Below are 14826 nucleotides of genomic sequence, written 5' to 3' on the forward strand. Positions count from 1 at the left end.
GCAGCGACCTTTTGGGGGCTGGCTGCTGGTGATTATTTAACAACCTATCTCTTGTTCTGCATCATCTTACAATTTTTTTTCTCTTCTTGTCATAGTTATCCAGACAGATCAGTGAATCAGAAACATCCTTGTAAATAATATGCAGTGTATAGCTTTCCTAATGGGAGGATTCAAAAAAGCCATTATAAAAATAAGAAAACAAAGACTGAGAAATCTTCCTCTTGTTGTACAAGGTTTGAATAATTTTTTTTTTTCTAAAATGAATGAAAACAGATATTAGGGTATACACAAAACAAGCTTACATTTTAAAGTAAACATATGCTACTTTAGGCCACTTATGTAAAGCTGGATCTGACAGTTTCAATTCAAGTAAATATTGATAAGCATTCAGAAAAATCCCTTCTTTCAAAGTTTGGACACCGAATCTGGGTGTCGCCATTTTGATGATAGTGGGCTGATATCTCAGCATACTCTCATAGATAAGTTTGACATACAAATAGGATAAGTAAAAGTGATAGGATCTGGCCCATGATCAAAATGCTTTATGAATTCTACTTTTTTGTTTTCAGAATAACTCTGTCTTACAAGATGATGACATGACAGTCACACAGGAAAAAAAAAATCAGACAGACACTTCTTTTCTGGATAGATTAAACTCTCTAGAGGCTGGTAAAAATGAAGCAAATCAAGTACATTATCTTTCATATTCACATCAACCCATCTATTGTTGAAAACATCAGAAGTCAGCATGTTCTCATTCAGCTGAAATATTATTTCTGTGCTATTTCTAGAGCAAAGAGACAAGTATCTGAGGAGAAGAGAACACATTTAATAATCAGCAATGGGAAAGAGAAAAACAATGAAAAAGCCAGAGCACGATGTCCTTCTCTGTCAACAAATCCTGCCATGTTCATAGAAAGCCATTTGGAACAGTAAACACCAGTTCCCATGAGTAAAAGAGCTTTGGTGTTTTACCAGGAGTGGTTTCCTATCTGTTTCTCTCATTTTTTTTCCCTTCCTTTGTTTGGAAGAGGTTGATATCTGCTTCTTTTATGATAACCCACGAATAGGGAAGGACTAGTCAGCTGACTGGAGGAATTGGGTGCCAGGAGATCAACACCTGTCCCATTCATGTCATTTAATAAGAAGCAGACTGACTACCAGGTAAACACAAGTGAGAGAAAGAGTAGGTGAGATGTTGCCTATCCTGACAGGTAGTTCATTGCCAGTGTATGGTCTTGAGGCCTGAAGGCTTTCCACAGTTGTCTTTCCTTCAGTGGGCCACAAACCATTTGGTGCAGCTGGGCATTAGCAGTCTAGAGCACATTTAGTGATGTACTTGTGCAAAGCAGCATGCAAAGATAGAAGGTGCAAAATACTTTTGCTTAGTAATTATATCTTTACCCATACTCAATGATGATCTAGCAGTTCCTGAGTAAACACCAGCACTTCAAAGAATGTGTGTGTTAATTTGGTTTTTGAAGTGAGAAGACAAGTAGGTGGAATGCATGACCTCTAATAAAGAATCTTCTGATGCTACATATTATTACTAGTTTTGATGGCTGCTCATTTTAATTTCTCAAAGGGTATCATCAGTAACATCTTATTCTGCCCGCCTATGGGCTCTGTTTCTCACTTGGGCTGGTGACTGTCAAATAGTACGCAGTAGGAAGTGAAGCTCAGCCACTCTTTGTAGTAACTTGAATGGGACAGGTTAAGAAGTTCAAGATGTACAGGATGAATCCTTTGTGTGTTTACAGATATGTGCTGGAAACACATGAGCATGTCTTCCTGAGAAGTCTAGGTTAACTTAGCTAAGACGACCCATCTACATTTCTCCTTTGCACATCTCCATTTATCAGGGGTGTACTGGTGTGTGTGCCTATAGTAGAAAGTATCAGTACATTACAAATCTCAGTCTTGCAGGTCATTCATAGCCAGCAATGGTGGTATCTTATCAGCTTTCTAGGATATATTAGTAGTATACAGTGAAATACTGTTTGGATAGCATGCATTGAGTTTTCTCTTTGACACGATATCTAATTAAGAGACAGCACTGCAACAAGAATGCCCGTATCCTGTTCATATATGGTGAATCATACTCTATTTTTCCTCTTAATGACTCAGCAACTCACAAACTGGGAGTGACCACCTATTGTCTTCTTGATCTGCAAAATGGCATCTGGCAACAGCCATTGTTGTACAACATATTTGGCCAGAGTGGGCTTACTGATGACAGGAAGTCAAGGATGTGTCTGGATGGTCACACAGTCATGCCTCATTAGTGTGACCACATATGAAGTGCTATTATTTGCATGCTGATGGAAGCATGATGTGGACTTACAACAGAGGGGACTGCCACTCTGATGATTATATCATGTTGCAAGAGCTCATGCAGATGTCTGACCATGGCCGCTGTACTCACGTGACACCTTTTTGTGACCATTTTCCTGTACAAAACAAAGAAACATGGACTGTGCCAATTGTCCTGTTTGATGTAACTTCTTGTAGTCTACCCTGAGATACCACAGGTAACTGGGATGCATTTTGCTCATTTGAACATTTCAGTCTTCAACTCTCCAGCTTCTGTGACTGCCTCTTCTTCCCATGCAAGGTCTGTCCCTTTTTCTACTGAAGGTAAACGGCTCTGTGGGTGAGCTGCTGATTGATCGTTTAATGCTCTCTCAGACAGAATTAAGTAGGCAGATCTTTGTGCAACACTGTGCAGTGAGAGCTGCATTTCCAAGAACACCTCAACTTCTCATCTTTTCGTGCTCATGCACTTGCTTAATCATGCTTATCTTTACCCTGACTTGTGAGAAGTTGATGAAGAATTTGGCTTTTCCCATGTATTTTTGTGCTGGATCTTAGTCCCTGCTGCAAATCAAACAGCTTGAAGTCAATCACAACACCGTCATAGAATGCATGATGTGAGAGACTGCCCATGTTTGGGGAGAAGTCTGTGTCCTGGATCTTGAGCAGAGAGCAAGTACCCAGCAGACAATCGTTGCTGCATTAGCAAGCACATATAGGACCAACTGTATGACTGGAGAGCAGCTGTATCCTTGTTTCTTCACCCTGACATTCCCCAACACAGTTGATAGGGAAGGCTGGAAATCAGAATGATGCAAAAAGTTACTGAATGCATTTACAGTCTCAACAGTCTTCTGCTAGTGTACCTTCAATTGGGCACAGTGGTATGCATACAGAGATGAAATATGATGAGTGAATATACCTTTTGGAGTTTCAAATTTTGTTTAAATTAACTTCTACCCAGGGAAAGATTTCTAAAGAAAGGAATAGCTACCTAAATACCTACTACCTCTTCGTAAGGTGTTTTCCAAGGCTGCACAGAAGAAGGATTTTATTTTGGAAAATATTATTTTGGAAAATATTGCACTAGATCCATTATTAATAAAATTCCCACAGCTTTTGCTTTGCAGAGATTAAAAGTGTAACTCCAGAAATTGAAACGAAGAGATGCTCTCTGTAAACACAGCGGATATACAGAGTACTTTGGGCTCTGACAAGAGGACGCCTGATCTTATTTTTTAGCCAGTAAATGTTGTAGTGTACATCTCAGTATTCCTGTGCTGGAGGATCCACCACAGGACTCCCGTGATCTTCTTGCTATGAAACAATTTCATTCTTTGCATTGCTTGAGACATCCTGTATGGCCTCAGGGAAGTCATTTAGCTTCTCTGTACCTCAGTTCTTCTTCTGTAAAATGGAGATAAGATTTCCACTCTTCATTATGGCATTATAAAATAGAAGCCAGAGATATTCAGGCAGCACAATTGTAGGATTGCAGATAAAATTTATTGTTCACTCAAAACTAATTCTGCATTAAAAAAATCTGCATAAAACTGGCAAGATGTAGATATGTATGCTGACAAACACAAAAAATTCATGTTAGAAATATGAACTAGTCACAGCAACAATACTACAATTGCTATTATAATGGTTCAGAGCATTATCCTGACACCAGCATAGCCTTGTCAGAAGACCCTAGACTCTATGGAAGAAGCTTGAGAATAGGAAATCAAGAGACAGACATGCCATAGCAGAGTAAGACTATGCCAACAACTATAAGGGTTTTATCACATTTACTTGGCAGTTTTTCCCTCTCTCCCCTTCTCCACTGTGCCCTGCTGTGTTTCCCACCTCCCTGTCCTTCCTGACCTGCACATTCCCCTCCACTGCCTGACCCAGTGCTCTCACAGGCCCACATTTGGCGCCTGCCTGCAATCCTTCTGCTGCTCCTCAGCAAAGAACCTGCACTGCAGGTTTCTGCTCAAAACAAACATTCATGGCTGAGTTATGAACCCCCAGAGGGATAGATGCTGAAGTGGATTAAAGAACTGACTCTTTGCCTTTGGCTCCAAGCCATGCTAGGACAAAAGTTAGGGCAAGTTTCAGAGTTAACTTCTTTTTTGTCCATGCAGCTTGGGTCTGGACACAGTGAAAAAAGGACAGGGATAAAGTGCTGCTGGTTAAGACACATCAGCAAGGCTTCAGAATGAGCCTACACAGTGCTCCAGCCAGTCTGACCTATTTAACAATGACAAGTTTTGACAGCATTTCAGGAAATGTTTCAGCTTCTGATGCAAAACCCAACAGCTGTGGACAGCCATCTTCCTGCCTATGGGAGGAGGAGGCACCCAGTACAGTGCAGCTGTGTAGGTGGAAAAGACCCTGTCTAGGAAACGCTTAAGGTCCTCTTACACAAAGTCATCTGTGACAGTGGCACAGGAACATTGGGGCAAGCCCAGTGCCTTCTCAGGGGCTAGACTGTGTCCTTCATGAGTGACTGTTGCAGTCCTGTACCTTCAAGATGGTGTCCCCTCAGGGTTCTTGGTGCCTCTGTGATTCACAGTGTCCTCTGCTGAAGAGCTAGTTCTCTCACACCTCACTGACCCTATGAAGACTGCCTAGAAAAGTCTCCCATCATAGTTTTTGGGCTTCCCCCCTCGAACGCTTGAGTTAGAGAAGCTCCTGGGCTGTCTGGAAGGCTTTCTGCCCTCCCCACATCCCTGGTAGAGAAGAAGGAGCAGTGCAATGCTCAGAGACTTTAGATCAAATCATCAAGTTACGAAGACTGAATAACAGAAGATTGTTCTTATCAACAAAGAGACAGGTCCTTATGAAATATGTACTTACAAGTCAGTGTTTGCTCTTCCTCTCTCTCACTGACGGCCATTGTGAGAGTTTAATTCAGTTTGCTGTTTGTGAAGTGGCAAACAGAAGCACAACAACATTAAGGAAGTCTTACCTGAATAATAACAACAATAAATATTTTCCTTAGGATAAACAAAACTTCCCAGTATACCAGCTAGCCTAAGAATCTTTTGCAGCCGTTCACTCATGCACAGCCCCCAGGACTTGGTACAGGGAGGGTGAGTGGCTGGGAAGGGGATGAGGCAGCAAACTGGAGTGAAAGAGCAAACTCTGTAAATAAGAGCATATCTGGGCAGATATCATTCTAATATCATAAAGCGAAGGACAGAATGCTGGACAGAAGAGGTTTTGTAGCTGTCGTGCACTGAACTGGCTTCCCCTGGACTTACTCAGTCCTCTCCAGGCACTCCAGGTCCTGCAGGCTCAGTGGTGGCTGTGGATCTGAAATGGCCCCAGCTTTAGAAATTCTGCTGAGGAAGCGCCATGGCATGTGTGCTTGTTATTGCTTTCTGGAGCCAAATAAGTTTATTCTAAATAAAGAAAAGTCTCTTGCTGTATAAAAAGATGCTGCAGCTTTGAAAGAAGCTGTTTGAATGCAGTGTTGTGGCTCAGAATACTTACAAGGACTCATTCCTTTCTGATCAGGAAGGGTCCCAAGTAGAGGTTTTAAAGGAAACAGGAGGATTGTGGCTGCTTTCACTCATCTCCTCTACATGCTCTCATCCAGAGCATTGAGGATCCTGACAATGAAACAGCCAATCAGTGACTTGAAGGTCTTTAAATAAAGCTCCGTGACCTCTTCCTTGATTCTTCAATTGAAAAGAAAGCCAGTGGGAAAGAAGATGAGCTGAGACTGAGACCATATCCAGCCATTGCCTTCCTTACATACCTACACAGGTTGCACCGGTTGGGATGGTGCTCATGGGTCTTCTGCACCCTCCAGATTTCCTCTAGGCACTTCTTCCAATCTCCTCCTTTGCTCATTTATGCCAGTGTCTTGGGCACTGTTTCTTGTTAATGGCGTATTATAATATCCACAAGAGGGAACAATACAGAAATGAAAGGACAACACCCTGTTGTTGTTGTTGTTAAACGCTGAAGTTTTCAACCTGTTCCAACTTCAGTTAGGCTTCTGGAAACATCCAACAGATACTGAGTTAGAGGCTAGCAAAAACCTTAGATTTACAAACTGGCTCTTGCAATAGATGAACAAGTCTTGCAAACATACTTGGAATTGTTAATAGTAAGCTGCCACTATTTCCCTCAGAACTGGTTAAAAGAAAGTTACTGAGCTGTATCACATCTATATTCATTGATTATACAGGTATTACAATTAAGAAATGCAGAAGAAAACTTGGCTAAACAAGTTATTGCACAAAAAAAAAAAAAACAACAACAACACCACCACCACCAGATACAGAATTTACCCTTGTCATGAACTTGCCAGAAAACTCCAAAAAGAGGAACCTCCAGAAAAACACCCTTCCCTCTTGGCAGTCAGCTCTTAAATGGCTCTAGGAAAGGTGCAGCCAGGCTCCACCCCTTCCAGCAGCACAGGTGAATTGCCTTCACCTGTGCTCCCGTGGCTGACTCAGTGCTCGTCTCAGGTGATCAATCAGAGGTTCAGGCCGTGATTCAGCAGTTCCCATACAGTCATATTTGAGCTTTGAGCTCTTAAAACACATAATGAATAAATTTGTCTACAGGTATATCTAGATTTATATCACGGTGTTTTCCTATTTGGTATCCTCTACAGCAAATTCAGTCTACAGAAAAGAGCAAAAAAATGTACATTTATTTTTAACAGTTAAATTCCGTGAAATTAATTGTTACTTAATGAGTAATAACATGGAAGTCTGTGGGTTTAGACCAGAAACTAGTGTGGTTTCACTGATGAACAAAACCTAACAGTGATAGAATACACCATGTGAGAGGTAGCAACACATTCTTATTGTTACTTCATTATTTTCTGGAAGGGTTGTGTTTTACAGTAATAGCTTACCCGTTTGCTTTTACTGCGTGGCATAAGAAGCATGAACAACTGGATCCAGCCTGGCTGGGCATATGGGGATGGGAAGCAGTTGCCTGACATTCTCTGCATTAAAGACGTCTTTGTCACAGTGCTGCAACCTGTGCTGCTTTGTTGTAGAAAACAACCTCTGGAAGGAAATAGGCGTAGCTCCTGATTACAGCCGGTTGGGAATTTTACAAGAAAACATCTTTCCACCGGAAAGAATGCGTGTTTCTCAAAACAGAGATGTTTGGGGAAGCTGACAGGCTCTGCCCTTGCTGGGCTCCAGGCTGAGATTCAGCGGGTGGATGCCACCACTCAGGGATGGCAGGTGCTGTCTGCCCTGGGGGCAGAGCTGATGCCTGCTCCCCTCATTTAAAATGGCCCTACATTCCCAGAGTTACTTTTTCAGATTTTATTATGTTATTTTTTTAAGAAGTACAGTCTTCAAAATATGCGATTTTCTGTGGTGATTTTCTTCACCAAATAATCCCAAATTTCTCAGAGTACGTATTCTGCATATCTAAAGTAATTGTTGTTGTGAAAACTTTCTCAAGCACCAAATGAAATTACTTTACAGACAGAGGGAACGTACATACTTTCATTTAATTAAATAACTCAGAATATGATTTATTTCCTGAAATTGGAAGTGCTGTGCATTCTGAGTTCATTATTTACACACGCGTTCACAGCTCGGTGATCATTCTATTACCAGTGAGTTTCTAATAAAATATAACTGTTTTCAGTAGCAGAACACTGACCATGTTTCAGTGGCACAAATATTCCAGTTTACATGCCACAGCCACAAATGATTCTTTCAGCATTAAATAGTGCAGTAAAAGCTGTGTCTGTTTCAACATTTTTTGAAAGCTTCATTGAAGTAGCTGCTATCTTGCAGAGAAATGCAGCATGAAGTACATTGTTCTGAACTTTTTTTTTTTGCTCTATGTATCAAATACCCATTTTTCTCCTTTTCTATTATATATATGCTAAACTCAAAATGTCTAACTTCTTTTCCTGACATCATGGCAGTGCATTGGTTACTCTGTAGTATATCGTGTTTTAAGTGTCTGTAGGTCTCTGTCTTCTGAGTTTGCAATCATTTTTTAAAGCTTAAATGCTTTTTTCCCTCTTAAAATTGCTCAATTCTTTTGTAAACTTTCTCACTCCATATATGTACACTGAAATATGGGCTACACAGTGATACCTTCTTAATTCTGCAGACTGCTGGGCATTATAGAAAGAGCTACTCACGCCCATTGTTGTTTATTGTAGGTGTTTCTAGGGAATCACTTAGTTTGTAATCCAGCAGAGATTTCATTGTGCTGTACAAACATGATTCTCACAGTTTTATTATCCTTGGCTCTTTATACTCAGCATTATTTCTTTCTGAAGTTGCTTAAAAGGTGCTGTTATTAGGAGGATATTTAGAGGAAAATAAAACATTGGCTAAATCTGCCCAGTGAACATCCTCTTATTTGTGATATATAGCCAGACTGAAAGGACTTTCCCTGTGCCAGACCAGGTGATGTTTTTTCTGCGGCTATCAATGTTTACACATCAATAGAGAAGTCTTGTGCAACACAACTCTTCTCTATTGCTAAATAAAAAGCAATAGAAAGCCATGTGGAACACTCAGGGTGCATTGAGAAATCCTTCAGGATACAATCAGAAAGGTTGCTGGCAGCCGACATGGTGAGGGAAACTAGAAGAACAAGAGGCCTTGCATGAGCACACAAAAGAGTGCCGGTCCATGCGCAACTCATATTATCCCTAGAAAGGCACAGTCACGAAGGTTAAAGTTCTGATGCCACTGAAATAATTCCCATTTATGTGCTGCTTGTTGACAAGAGTTGCTGACTTCTTTTATGCAGTATATTCCAGGATTTTAGGATTTGCCTGTGTCAAAACTTTGAGATGAAGTCTTCTGAAGACATTTAATGTTGATCTTTTCAAAAGCAGCTTGCTTTGAATTGATTGTTTTGACTTGTTCTCTCTTCTCTTTTCACTTTCTATTTTCTCATCTGTGGAGTTCAACCATTATAACTTTTGAAGCTGTCTGAGAGCTCAAATAATCTAGATATGGGTAGCTTATGCCTCAGATGTGAGAAAGCCCATTACTTCTGATGGACACAAAGCAAGGATTTTAATTAAAACTACAAGGAGCTCTTTATAGAACCATTGCTTTACTATTTAATAACTTCTGACTCTAGAATTTTTTCTCAACACTTTCTCTTCAGGTATTTTAGATTTCTAGATGCTGACTTTAGATTTTCTCATTTGATTTCTTGATCTAGAGCTGATATGAACAGAATAAGATCTACTTATGGGCAGGAAAAGAAGGCATAACCTTTCAATTTTTTTCTTTTACTGAAACAACATTTCTTGAGACAATTGTGAAGAAGATGCTTCCATTTCCATTTCCATTTCCATTTCCATTTCCATTTCCATTTCCATTTCCATTTCCATTTCCAATTTCCTTTTCCATTTCCATTTCCCTGTACTGTTACATAGCTAATTACTGTCACAACAGCATCAGACTGAAAACAGCACCAAGCCTCCTTTATTTTTGTAGCATTTATCTCCCTACCTCCAGTGCAGGATGGTGCCTGGCAATATTAATAGCCTTTTGCTTCACTAGTTCTTTTATATAGGGACATTAAAATTGATTTTCTGCATCTTGGCATATGAGGATTCAAAGGTGTCTTACATGCCCTATTGCCCAAAAATGTGCAGTCAGAGAGCAAAGGTTCTGGTGACAGACACTTTTATGGTATCAGGAGACCTGAGCTACTTGAACTGGAGGAGCAGAGCATGACAGGTGTATTTATAGTGCTGCTGAGGAATTAGCCTACATTTGAACTGGCTGCCCAGATATTCTGATTTAAAAATCTTCCTTCTCGACATGAGGGGAGCAAGGCTGAAAAGAAGAGTCAAACTTTGCAAGGAACACTTTGTCATAAAGTAAGGACATCATTCCTTACAGCAGCAACTTGCTGTGGGAACTACTGGAAATGTATTTTCAGTTTTGAAAGTACAAATTAATGGAGATACAATTCTCAAAAGAGAGTATACATAGGGAAATTAAAAAATAACGTGCCACCAGAAAGTGAAAGAATTCTGAGCATGAAATAACCAAGCTACTGCCAAAGTTTTCCAGTCTTAATTAAAACCAGTTTCCTTTTATAACAGAGATTGTGGAGATCATCTGCAGACACGCAGGCCGGTAAGCATGAGTTTGGGAAAAAGACAGCTGGATGGAAAGAAGATGTAAGATAATATTTTGAAAGCCCAAGAGGAAGATTATGTGCTAGGAACAGTCTGTTGAGATCACTTCAAAGGAAATAACCTCTCCTCTTACCTAACAGAATTCTTCAAGTTTAGCCACAAAATGACCAGCCTAGTTGAGGCATTCTGCCAAGGTCATGTTATGTATGTGCCCATGGCCCCTTCTGCCACTGGGCACCAGTGAAAAGAGCCTGGCCCCACCCACTTGACTCCCACCCTTTAAATATGTATAAGCATTGATAAGATCCCCTCTCAGTCTCCTCTCCTCCAGGCTCAACAGTCCTAGGTCTCTCAGCCTTGAAGAATGAAGATCTAGAGTACTCCAGTCCCTACTGAACAGTCCTTTTTTAACACATCGAAACCAGATTTGGGGGCTTGCTGTATTTATGGATTGGTTTGGTGTTAACATTGACCTTTAAACAGAAAAACAGTGAGTGTGGTATCACTTATGACCAAGTAGATCACTGCAAGAAAGTCCTTCATCTCTCCTCTTGTTCAGTTTTCAGGCAGTGGGAAAGAGCGCTTGTTTCAATCCAAAGTCAAGGGGAATCTTTTTATTGACCACAGGGTGCTTTGGGTGAGGTCTTTAATGATCACGGTTATCCTGAAGTTATTAGAAGGGAAACAAAAAAAAGAAGAAAAACATTTTTCTGTCACTAAATTCATGATCTTATTATTGTGTACAGCTATCATCCTTCTTTTAGAAAGCATAAAGCAGAACTAGAAAAGAAACAGAGAAGGATAACAACAGCGATCAAAAGAATGGGACCCGCTCTGTAAGATATATTTCATTGGGCAAAGATCTGGAGAAAAGTATGGTAGAGATCTGTGTAATTATGCATGGCAATGGAGAAAGTGAATTGGGAACAACTAGTCATTGTTCTGCATTTGATAAGAATTAGAGTAGGCCAGATAGGATTATTATCCAGCAAGTTCAAAAGAAACAAGAGGAAGTACTTTGTCATGTAAAATGTAGCTGAAATATGCTTGTCATAGGATGCTGCTGATGCTAAATGTTTCAATGTGCTCAAGAAATGATCTGATAAATTCGTGAAGGAAAAGACCTATCATGTACAGGAATATTATATTTGGCTCAGGATGGGCAGAAATCTCAGAAACAGAGGAGATTTCATGGGAAAAAAAACACTGTGGTCTCATTCTGCTCTTATCTGTTTTCCAGGCAATCTTTGTCAGCTACTATTGGAGACAAGAGACCTTTGGACCAGCACAGCCAAAGTGTTATGGTGTTAAAACAACATTAATTTTCTCACTCAGCCTCACTCAATCCAGACAATTTTCCTTGGAGACAATCAGGACATAATCAAGAGCAGTCAGGCTCCTGGGTAGGAGGAGGTGGTGATAGGAATGGCTATTACAAATCAATTTGCAGAAGATCTGTTTCTAACATATGTGACAAAGCGCACAGATTTGGAGGTCTAGTTCAGATTTTTTTCAGTTAAATAGTTATAGTACCAAATATATTTATTTCTGCCCTTGCCTATAGCTAGAGAAACAACATTTTACACAGACTCAGCTTAACCATTCCATGGTTGCACCATCTGAGCAACAGACCTGGCTAAACACAGAAACGACAGAAGGATTTTTTCTTACAAGTGGGGAGGCTTAATGCAGATGAAGTGGCCATATGGAGTGAAAAACATAACCATTAAGAAGATGGAAAGATACTATTAGCACAAGGATTCCCAAAGTTTGTTTATGGAAAGCTGGCACAAAAGCAGGGCATCAAGCCACAGCACCTAAAATAATAAACCTGTAATTCACAGATCGTCTCCATTCTCAGCACCCTAAATCTTTCAGTGGCCTCTTTCTTGCTGCTCTCCAAAGCAGAAGGGTGAGCTACAGGTTCTTGGCGCTTTCAGAGAAATGAAAGCAGCGGAGTGGTGCAATTTGTTGATATTATGATACATTCATTTCTCTGGACTCTCTGGGTCCCAGAAGTCTCAGCAAACACTTTGCATGCATGTAGAAGACGTTATAGCTGTAATAGCCTGAGACATCACCTGAATTTATCCAGGATGGCTGCAGCTAATGTCAGCTTGTGGGTCTTACCCAATGGTGTCCCAGGTTGCCCTTCGGGGACTTTGCACCTGAAGAGGCAAACGAGAAGTCCTGGTGAGGGAATGATGTCCAGAAGTGAAAAACTGGATGGAACTCTGGCTAGATAAGCAGAAGCTGGGTAAAATAACAAAGGTGTTGTCAAAAAAAAAACAACAGTATAGCAGACAAAGAAACAAAACCAAATGACCTAGGATTTGAAAGAGCTTACAGGTTAAGATTTCATTCAGAGTGTAAGGAAGAGACCAGTATTACTCCTCCACTGATCACAAGTGGTGTTTCATAACAGTCCTACAGCAGGTACACTCTCATGCAAAAGACACTCCCAGTCTGATAAGAGACAGTTTTTCATTAATCTCAGTAATAATCACAGCAGATACGGAACTGTAGGCAGCTAAAATGGACCGATCAGTAGCTGTCAAAAGCATTTTTTGGGACCAAAAAACAGAGAAACTTGAATGGCATCTGCAAACTGTTCAAAGGCACTTGAGTGGACAAACAGAGTTGTACATTCACAGCATGGATAACAGACCACAGAGACAGAAACTCAGAAACAGACAAACCTTTTGGCGTGAGTATGCAATATGAAATCACTTTAAAAAGAACACAGAAAACATTAAGCCTTCTGGTCATTTATTTTGCAGTATGCAGCGGTACTGTATCTCAAGGTGATTAACGCAGAATACTGCTAAATCTCTACCTGTTACAGAGAAAACCCTTAAAATTCCTCTCAATTATCTTCCCATGCCAGAATAGTCAGATCTTTCTGCATTTTTAATCAGTATTACTGTTAAGAATTCTCATGTTTATTTTTCACAATTTGAATATAAAGATTTTGTTGGAATAGTGCTCTTTGATACAAATAATTTAAAGAATGTGTGCCAGCAAAGCAAAGTTAATTATTTTGTCTGAATGCTTGGCAGATGAAAATTATGATAGACCTGGGACATGTCTACACTGGGAATGAAGGCGTGGTGCAGAAATCCCCAGAGGAGTGAATGAGCTAGCTCCAAACGTTGAGCTGGAACAACTGTGTTTGCATGAAGTTACTGACAGGCATCTTCAGTAAGCCTCTATCCAACCGTGGGCAAATGTTGATGGACCATTAGCTTTCCAGCTGGCTGCAATGTGATGCTGCGCTACTTGGGTGATATCTGAACCCATGTCTAACTTAAAGTACAGCTCAGATGAGATTGATGAAGTATCTAGTGGTAGCTGACTCTGACTGGACATCAAAGTTTGGATGACTGTTTTGTTGCCTCATTTTTTTTTCTTTCCACTCGGATTTTTTACAGTTTCAGTCTTTAAGAGGAAGATGATCAAAGCTAGTCCAAGTCAATTTAATGAACACTACACGTCCTTGCTATTCCACAGGAGAAGGCATGGTAAAGCTGGTTGAACTTCATTCCTTGCATCAAATGTCAGAAATGTTGTTAAATGGAAGGTTAGTTAATCATTTCAGATTCCATTTATCTTATCACATGCATTTACATAAAGGTAATTATTTATATGGTACACTAATTTGTTTGTATTCCCGATGGAAAAAATTCTAGTTTAATAGAATGAAACCAGCGGTCACCCAGAAGGTGAATTAATGCTCCAGTGCTACCTTGTGCTACAGTTTCCAGTGGGATGGGGAGATGACCTCTGACCTGTCCTTGCTTGCAGGTAGGAATCAAAGTGATGAGGAATTCAGGGAAAAAAAAGGAGAGAGCGAGGAAGAAAGAATGCACTCACAAGCATCCTCAATATAGGCTTGTAACCTAAAAGCAGAGTTCAATCTCTTTGTGAATCCTTTGCTATGGAAACCACAATTGAGCTGCTTTCTGTATTTCCCATTCTTGATGGAAGGCCTAATTCTTGTAAGTTACTTTACAAACTGACCTGTCTCTTTGAAGCAGAACCAATGAAGACTACTAGCACATGGTAAGTTAAAAAAAAAAAAAAAAAAAGAATTTGATTGATCAGGGACTTAAGTCCATAATGCAAAGATAGAATGTTCTTCATTGTGCAGGCAGGTAAGACGAACAAGTACCCTGGCAGAGCAAGCCTGCTGGGCTTGTTGATAGTTGAAAAGCCAGGTCTCACTCCAGTGGAATCAGACCATACTCTCAGGAGTGTGGTGATGAGACTTTAATAGCTTGATAAATATTTGAACTATCATTATTAGTAGTTCTTTATACAGCAATAGTCTGCAAGCAACCACCGGTGATTTGGTTACAGATGTTTCAGGCAGCATTTAAAGACTGCTGCTGCCCACTGCCCACATTTCT

The 14826-nt window shown here is 40.3% G+C and overlaps 1 long non-coding RNA gene across 1 annotated transcript; it reads left to right on the plus strand.

Moving 5' to 3' along the window:
- The first annotated feature begins 7 nt into the window (after positions 1-7).
- Positions 8-14415, plus strand: LOC125692321 (uncharacterized). Its single transcript, XR_007376590.1, has 3 exons — positions 8-233; positions 11658-13124; positions 13477-14415. It is a non-coding gene; the product is annotated as an uncharacterized LOC125692321 (long non-coding RNA).
- Positions 14416-14826: the final 411 nt, after the last annotated feature.

Source organism: Lagopus muta, chromosome 4, assembly GCF_023343835.1.
Source record: "Lagopus muta isolate bLagMut1 chromosome 4, bLagMut1 primary, whole genome shotgun sequence".
Lineage (NCBI taxonomy): Eukaryota > Metazoa > Chordata > Aves > Galliformes > Phasianidae > Lagopus > Lagopus muta.